At 45.4% G+C, this 9,477-nt stretch overlaps 1 pseudogene; it reads left to right on the plus strand.

The window, feature by feature from the left end:
- Window positions 1-4,561: 4,561 nt before the first annotated feature.
- On the plus strand, window positions 4,562-6,263 carry LOC140222831 (uncharacterized; annotated as a pseudogene).
- The last annotated feature ends 3,214 nt before the right edge of the window (window positions 6,264-9,477 follow it).

Raw genomic sequence — 9,477 nt, forward strand, 5'->3', positions numbered from 1 at the left:
CTCCAGGCAATGGCTATTGACCCAACCTTCTTCGGCCAAAAAGGCTTTTCCAGTCCTAATTTTGCAATTGAGCAGAGGAAGCAAGAAATTTTGTAAATCATTTAATTTGGTCAAAAAGGCTTTTCCGGTCCTAATGGTTACATCTTACAGCCAACGATGGCTCTGATACCACCTGAAGCGACCCCACATAAGTAGAAACTAAATGTGATCCAATTATCAGTCCCAGAAGGCTGATAACACATTTATTCAACAGATAGTTCAGAAACCGTACAACTCCCGAAGGAGCGGGCGGGCAAGCCACACCCACAGTAAAACTAAAGTGATAACAATACAAATCCAAGTTGCAGTCCAGTCGGACTCCGGGCTGCAATCGGAACTATGCGTCAGCAGAAGCATCCTGCAAAAGGGCCAACACCGCAGGCAGCGTTGGGTGCAGACGCAACCTCCTACTCGAAGTCCTCGACGACGTAGTTCGGATCCTCCTCTGAAGCAACAAAATAGGGGTGAGTACAAAAGTACTCCACAAGTTCGACCCCATCCACGGAGGGGGATACAGCAAGAATATGCATAGGATTCAACAAGGGTATGGTTAAGGTTTATTTGCAATAAAGCTAGATTTTTGACACATACAGGGTTTTATTTCAAAGGGTTTTCGCAATGCATTTTCTTTAGTAACCGAAACATTAAGTGGGGTTGATCCTACACAAAGGATCCATGTTTTATTGCTACCGGACTCCCCGTCCGCCGTAGCGCACGGCACATCCGCTGGACACTTCCAAGATCCAACACACGCCATAAAAACCAACCATCTCCAAATGCTAGTTATGTGACCAAGACGTAACTCGTCCAATATCGTGAACACGGCTACCCAGATAGGTTTTTAACTCTGTAGAGGTTGTACACTTTTCCCACAAGTAGGGTACTGCAACACGAACCACCTTAGTGCCGGTGCGGATCCTAACAAAGCCATTACCCACCTTAGCCAAAAACGACTAGTCAACACGGAAGCACCCAAGGGGTTAACGACCCACCCACGAGGCCGAAACCGGGACCTAGGTCACCAAGAGCTTAATCCTTTTCCATGGGCTCCCGTCGCTCACCAGCACACCTGAAGCCTAGCAGTTTAGCTAGTGGGGTTTATGCTAAGCCATTGCCCATACAACGGTCAAGTGGTTGCACGATGGTTAAATTAGGCAAGATGACACATCAACTCGGTCCTTAGCCATGACAAGATGTACATCTCCCAACTTTGCTCAACCACTAAGGTACGAGCTCAACAACCCGGCATTTCACACAAGAAACGCCCATCCATCTCATCCATGCACCATTTCTCTTTACACCCGAAAACCCAACTCCTCAGTTGAACAAACTCACACATTTATTTTCCGAATAAACAAGTGTAGTCATGATTGAATTTGAGTAATGGGTTCCTAAGCATTCTAGCAGTGTTTATCATCTAAACAGAGCAACTCATATTTAGAGATAAATATAGGACAACAAGGAATAATCATAACAATCAAGGGGTGGCTATCCAACCATGTCTTGCAATAAAACAATATGCATTTTATAAAACAGGCCAATAGGTTGTGTTTGAAAAACTGGGTATTAAATATACATCAAAGGGTGAGATTGGACTTGCCGTTCTCAAAGCCTTCCGGGAGCTCCTGCTCGCGGTAGTGGTCCTTGGGCACAGGCTCGCGGTCGAACTCCTCCTCATGCTCCTCCTCGGGTACTCCGCGATCTACGGTGCACACAAACGAGCACACAATAAATAAAAAGGAAAAAGATTTTACCCGATGAGCTCCGAACAGGAAATGTGAACGGAAAATAGGTAGGAAAGGTATTTTCATGAAATTTGGATATGCCTTGACGAAAATATATTAGAGGAGGCCGTGGTCGAATTTGGGATCGATTGGAGGAAATTTGGCATATGAAATGATGGGTTAAAGGGACGTTAGTGGCTTTAAAACAAGATTTAGGACTGAATTGTGAAAACTGAGGACTTATTCGTAATTATTCTAAAAAGTGGAAGGGCTCAGCTGCGAGAATCCCTGGAGAGAGGTGGAAGGACCGGGTTGTAAATAGAGAGAAAGGGAGGGGCAGATCGAGAAGAAGGAGGTTTCCTTCTTCTTCCTTGGCTGAAATAGAGGAAGGGGAGGAGGGGGCGAACGGCCAGCGTCGGGCCGGCCGGCCGGACCTCACCGGCGGCGGGCCGGATGGGGGAGAGGTAGAGGGGGGTAAGGGGGGCCCATTTGACCCCTCACCCAGGGCGATTGGTGGCTGGACCAAGGGGGCCGATAGCGGCAAGGAGGCGGCGGCAGAGTTCCTGGTGGCAGCGGCGGTTGGTGCCGAGAGAGGCGGAAGGAGGAGGGCCGGCGAGCTTGGAGGATGGTGTTGGTGGTGTGGGGAGGCGGCAGGGCTTGGCCTCTCCTTTATAGGCGGCAGGAGGAGCTTGTGGCCGGCGGTCTCCGAGGGACGCCGCGAATCTCAGCCGGTGGCGTGCCAGAGTGGTGCTCCGCGTGAATGGCGTGGTGGGGAGGTGCGGTGTGGTCGACGAGGTCACAGGGGCGGCGACCGGCATGGGGAGGCGCGCTGGGAGAGGTGGCGTGGGGTGGCCGGCGGGCGGGCCGGCGCAGAGGGCGGTCACGAGACGGCGGCTTGGCGTGGAGTGGGTGGCGCGGCGCGGTTGACCCGGCTCGGTCGTGCGGTGGCGTGGGGCCGACGCGGCGGGCGCGACGCGGCGCGGGGCAGGGCGCTGGCGGGCGGGCAGCAGGCGCGGGCGGCCCGGCACGGTCAGACGCGCGGCCCAGGGCGAGGTGGGCTCGGCGCGCGTGGCCTGGAACGCGCGTGAGGGTGGGTGCGGCACCAAGGGCAAGGCGCCGAGCGCCGGATACCAGAGGGAAAAGGAGACAGCCGTGGGAAGAAGAAGAAGGAGAGAGAAAAGAGGAGAGGAGAAGGAATAAGGAAAAGGGAAAGAAAAAGAAGGAAGAAAGAGATGGAAGAAGGGGAGAAGGGAAAAGAGGGAGACGGCGGGAATTGCGGGATTTGATGGCACGCGTGATGGATTTGACAGGCACGCGGGGAAAATTACGGCGAACGGATAAAGAGGGTCGACGACGTCGGGGCCGGAACGGCGAATCCGACGGAAAGGAAGAGATTTGACGAGGCTCAGCGGTCGGAAAATTTTGGAATGCATTTTTAACGAGTGATTTAATTTGGTAGATTTTTACGGGCGTTACAGGGGTGTTTCTATTATAAATACCTACTGTATCTAAGCCAAAGAGGGCACGATTATGAATTTGGAAAACTCCCCCAGATGGTGTTTCCAACTAAGAGCTGTTGAGTGACTTACCCCAAATTTCTTGCAAGTTCTTCATCGACTTGTGAGAGACCGATTCACCGGTATTTATGTGAAGGTTTGTATGGGACCCCCTAATTCGTGCTCTACAGTTTCTAGTTAGGCTGCACCGTTTTGTGTGGATCCATCCCAGTTTGTGATTCTGCGGTCGTTCGGAGATTTTGTCGAAGTCCATCAAGGTTTTGGTGCCTCTCTCCCCGTCGCTTGGTCGCAACCAACCTTGACTAGGTCTAAAGCTACCCGGTTTGTGTTCTTGAGTTTGTGGAGATCGAGTAGAGTCCAAGGATTTGGTGCCTCTCTCCGTGTTAATTGGCCACATCCCAACCTTTGTCAGGTATAAAGCTAGTTATCCCACTACATTTTTTTCAGCCAGTTATCTCTTGTCGTACCTACTGCCGTGAAGATCGGACCAACCCACGGATTTTCCTCTATCATTCGGTATCAGTTTTTAGGTTACCACGGTAGGTACCATCCCCTTATCATCCATTAGTTTATCACCTTTTACTTTTCCCCATCTTGTGTTAGTCATCATATCCCATAGTTCAAAAAAAGCTAAAAAAATACCCGAACCTTTTTGTTATTCGTCATATCCCATAGTCTTGTGTCATTTACATCTTTTTGTTGTTGGTCACCATCTCCATTTGCACATTGTTATGTATTTCTGCACCCAAGTGTTGTGTTAAAAAAAATAAAGAAGAAATCAGAAGAAAGAGTATAAAAAAGAAATAAACAATCAGAAAAAAGAGTATCAAAAAAAAGAGAGAAAAGAAAACAAGAGGAACATCAAGAAGGGTTGCATACTTGTTCTTAGCATTGCAAAAGTTCAGATTGGTGCTAGCAACATTTACACATCTTTTGTGTGGTTTACAACACTAGATTTTCAATGCTACAAGCCTTCCTTGTTCAGCCATCCAAGCTCCACCATATACCATAACCGGACCTCTCAACTTGTAAACCGTTAAACCGCTTAATCACAAGCCGTGGTACTGCTGCACTAGCACACTCACCGTCTTTGAGCATGCTAAGAACTTTGGTGATTAAGAGGTGAGGTTCCACAAATATTACCTATTCCACTATACCTTGTATTGCTCTAACATGGCAGGCTCCCCTTCAAGTGTTCGCGGTGGTAATATTGGAGGAGAAAAAGAACCCCCAGTTGCACGGGCTGAGTTACGTCAACTTGGAACCTCGCTATTGGAGGCCATGGAGAGGATGTTCAATGAACGTCTCTCTCCAGTGGGGGGAAGGGTGCCACAACATAGCCCTGCCAATTCTCATGGTGAGGTTGATGATGAAAATTCAGTGGGAAGAGCTGAAGACTACTACTTTGGCTGTTGTAGAGGTTGTGGTGGTGGCATGGTTTTTGCCCCGTGTGCACTTTGATGATGAAGATTTTCACAATAATTCTAATCACGAGATGGAATATGATGACAATGAGAACCCATTTGCTAATCGTGGGCTGTTTAGACAGCACCATGACCATCGTCGAGGTGCTGCTTATGGTGGTCATGAATTGCCTCATAATCGTCATAGAGCTGAACCAGACAATCTTGCTTGAATCAAGTTGAGTGTTCCCAAGTTTACGGGATGAGAAGACCCTGATGCATACCTTGAATGGGAGGAACAATGTGATCAAATTTTCAGGGTGCATATCTCTCTGATCGGAGGTGTGTAAACCTTGCTTCCGTTGAATTTTTAGGATATGCATTCACTTGGTGGAATCAAATTCAAGAGAATCAGCTTGTATTGGGGCGTGCTCATATTGATACTTGGATGAGATGAAGCAAGTGATGAGAAGATGCTTTATGCCATCAAGTTATCAACGTGATCTTCGCATTAGGTTGCAGAATTTGAGGCAAGGAACCAAATCGGTGGATGAGTACTATAAAGAAATGGAATTACCAAACGTGATTTTTGCATGGTCTTAATGCTGAAATTTCAGGTTTTGTGGTAATGTTTCCTTACAACACTCTCCAAAACCTTGTTGACCAAGCTATGTGCACGGAGAGGAAGATTCAACAAGAAAGATGTGGGTGCTCATTCTCTACTATACCATGGCGTCGTCAACAACCCGGTACCTCATTTGCCGGTGGACGCTCTTAAGGTGCTGCAGCTCGGAGTTCTCCCTCTAATCTAATTACAAAGGCTGCACCATCTTTGGCTTCTTCACCTGCACCACGCAATGAGAACAAGTGTCCAGCTCCAACTACAGGGGCAACATCTGCTGCATCCACATCTCACAGTCGAGATATTAAGTGCCACAAGTGCCAAGGGCATGGACATGTTGTCGCTGAATGTCCTAGTCGAAGGACCATGATTGTGAATGAGAATAATGAATGGGAATCTGCACGAACGTGAATATGATGAGTATCCTGAAAAAGCACTGAATAGTGATGAGAATGAGATCCAAGCTGATGTAGATGACAATAATTGCTTCATTTCTCATCGAGTGCTTAGTATGAATGTTGGCAAAGAGGAAAATGTGCAGTGACACAACCTTTTCCACACTCGAGGTATAATCAAAGACAAGTTGTGTCGAATTATTGTTGATAATGGCAGCTGCAACAACATTGCAAGTCAAAAATTGGTTGAAAGAATGGGATTAAAACAAAGGCGTCACCCTTCTCCATACAAAATGCAATGGCTTACCGATTGTGGTGCTATGTGTGTAAGCAATATGGTGACCGTGCAATTCTCTATTGGGAAGTACCATAATCAAGTGGACTGCGATGTGGTTCCAATGCAAGCATGCCAATTGATTTTGGGAAGACCTTGGTTGTATGATCATGATGCTCAAATCTGTGGTCATTCCAATAAGGTTGTTTTCATGTATAAAGGGGAGCGCATCTCTTTGCTTCCTTTGACTCCGGAGGAAATAATGCATGATGATCTCAAAAGAAAATAGCGAGAGAGTGAGAAACACTAGAGTGAATCCAACAAAGCAAGTGAGAAAGAGAGTCCAAAGCCAAATAAAACTCCACAACCACAAAGATCCAAAACAATGGGAAAAGAGGAATTAGTGACGATGGCTGGGAAGGGGGATCTGAAAATTTTAAGAGAACCTCATGCCATGTTCTTTGTGCTCTTGTGCAAGGACCATCTTTTGACAACTAATGATTAACCATCTACTTTTCCTAGTGCTGTTTTTGATATTTTGCAAGAGTACGAAGATGTATTTCCTGATGAAGTACCACCTGGACTGCCACCAAAAATAGGCATTGAACATCAAATTGATCTTGTACCAGGAGCTCCACTCCCGAACCGGCCACCATACCAAACAAATCATGAGGAGACGAAGGAAATTCAACGCTAAGTGCAAAAACTCCTTGACAAAGGGTATGCAAAAGAAAGTCTCCCACCTTGTGCTGTTCCGGTTCTTTTAGTTCCAAAGAAAGATGGTTCATGGCGTATGTGTGTTGACTACCGAGCTATTAACAACATAACCGTGAGGTATAGACATCCAATACCCCGTCTTGATGACATGCTTGATGAGCTTAGTGGTGCTATTATTTTCACAAAAATTGATTTGAGAAGTGGTTATCACCAAATTCGAATGAACGAGGGTGATGTGTGGAAAACTGCATTCAAAACAAAATTTGGTTTGTATGAATGGTTAGTCATGCCTTTTGGTTTAACAAATGCACCTAGTACTTTTATGCGCTTGATGAATCATGTGGTTAGAGCTTTCATTAGCAAGTTTGTTGTTTTTTACTTTAATGATATTTTGATTTACAACAAATCCCTTGAAGAACATAATGCTTGTGTGCTTGAAGAAAAATTGTATGCTAACCTTGCCAAGTGCACTTTTTGCACCAACAAGGTAGTTTTTCTTGACTTTATTGTTTCAAGTCAAGGTGTGGAGGTGGATGAAGAAAAGATTAAGGCTATTCATGAGTGGTTACCACTTCAAAATGTGAGCCAAGTGAGGAGCTTTCTCGGGCTTGATGGTTTCTACCGACGATTTGTTAAAAATTTCAGCACCATTGCAGCTCCAATCAATAAGTTAACAAAGAAAGAAGTGCCATTCCATTGGGGAGAAACACAAGAACAAGCATTTGAAGACCTAAAAATGAAGTTAACAACAACACCACTCCTTGCACTTCCAGATTCTGGTAAGACATTTGAAATTGAATGTGACACAAGTGTTGTAAGGATTGGAGGCGTGCTCATGCAAGAGGGATGACCGATTGCTTACTTTAGTGAAAAGCTAAGTGGTCCAACTTTGAATTACTCTATTTATGATAAAGAACTCTATGCTCTTGTGCGATGTTTGAAGACATGGCAACATTACCTTTTGTTGAAAGAATTTGTGATACATTCAGACCATGAATCTTTGAAACATCTTAAGGGTCAAGTTAAACTGAACCGTAGACATGCTGAATGGAGTGAATTTATTGAATCTTTTCCTTACATTGTCAAGTACAAGAAAGGTAAATATAATGTGGTAGCTGATGCTTTGTCACGACGACATGTTTTGCTTGCTACACTTGATGCTAAAGTTCTTGGATTTGACAGTATCAAAGAATTGTATGCTCATGACTCATATTTTGCTGCACCATACTCCAAATGTTCTCATGGAAAGGGCTAGGAAAAATTCCATTTACATGATGGATTTCTATTTCGGGCTAACAAAATTTGCATTCCAGACTGTTCTCTTCACATTATGCTTTTGTAGGAAGCACATTTCAGTGGTCTTATGGGGCATTTTGGTGCCAAGAAGACTGAGCAAGTATTGGCCCACCACTTCTTTTTGTGGCAGAACCACCCAAATTAACCTAGCTAAAGTGTACTCAACTTCGCCTCACTTGCAAACCGACACTTTAATCAAGTCAATCGGTAGTCTATCGGGTTATACCCAATAAACCACTTGGATCAAAACAAAGTATACTCACACGAAGGTGAGTCCAGAGATTACAACAATCCGAATAGATTAACGTAGGTCCCACTTCAATTATTACATCACAATAGTTCAAAATTGCATAATGTAAAGTGTTCAGAGTTTTAAGCAGCGAAAAAAACACGATAATTAGATGTCAATGCAGCGATGCCATGGTGAAGCCTGCCATGTCATCAGTTACCACGATCCTCGCGGACCGAGGATGGGTACCACTCGACCATCGAACCTAGAGGGAGTTGGGTCGGCCAAGTCATACTGGCAACCATTTCCTCAAAATCAACACTACCTGAAAACATAGCCACAAGCAAGGTTGAGTATACTAATACTCAACAAGACTTACCCGTCAGGTGGTATCTAATCCACCGACTTCTTGACATGCAAGGCTTTTTGGCTGATGGGCTTGTTTTGCCAAAAGCATCTAGATTAAGTCCTTACTTTCAAGTTTTAGCATCAGGTTCTAAGTAAGCACATATTCTAATCAGGCATGGTGATCAAACATTTTATACCAAGCATCATCATTATGATAACCATTCTCTGTTCCACTCCTTACTCATTGTAGAAATGCAGTCAAGCAGTCTCAAACTGTGAGAGGCAGATAATTCGAATCGAGTTTTTAACCTTGCAAGGTGAACCTAACCCCACGACAAATGCGTACCATGCCGGGTCCACAAATGTTAGCCGTCCCCATTAATCTCTAGGCATGTGTCAGGCCCACTTCCCTTGGATACAATGCCCCACGGTCCCGGACAATGCCGTACCGTGACTACACTTGTACCCACATGATGCACCAGGGGAACCGAGTTCCAGAGAGAGTGGGGAGATCTGCTCATGTCCTGGTTCAATCAAGTGCTAGACTTTCCCATCCCATACTAGGTATGAGATTAGTACTTTCAAACACTTGACCATAACTCTAAACTCATTTTGACCTTAGCATCTTTCTTCTAGACAGACGGGGCAATTCCACCAAGTCAAAACCATTTGCCCGGCCCCATCCGTCATCCTTATGGTGTTAACATGAGTAAGCAAGCAACTCCTATAACTCGCGAGTTACAAGAAATCACTTGACTTTTACTGAGTCCTATTTAGCATTGAAGCTACTCGACCTATCATACTAGTGTTCAAACATAGATACTTAAGTTCATGCAGCTAAGGTTTCAAGCAACTCCTATGAACGTAAATGCCTCGACTTGATGTAGCTTTGTGGGTGCCTCCTCGGTTGTCT

Source organism: Setaria viridis, chromosome 5 (assembly GCF_005286985.2).
Source record: "Setaria viridis chromosome 5, Setaria_viridis_v4.0, whole genome shotgun sequence".
Taxonomy (NCBI): domain Eukaryota; kingdom Viridiplantae; phylum Streptophyta; class Magnoliopsida; order Poales; family Poaceae; genus Setaria; species Setaria viridis.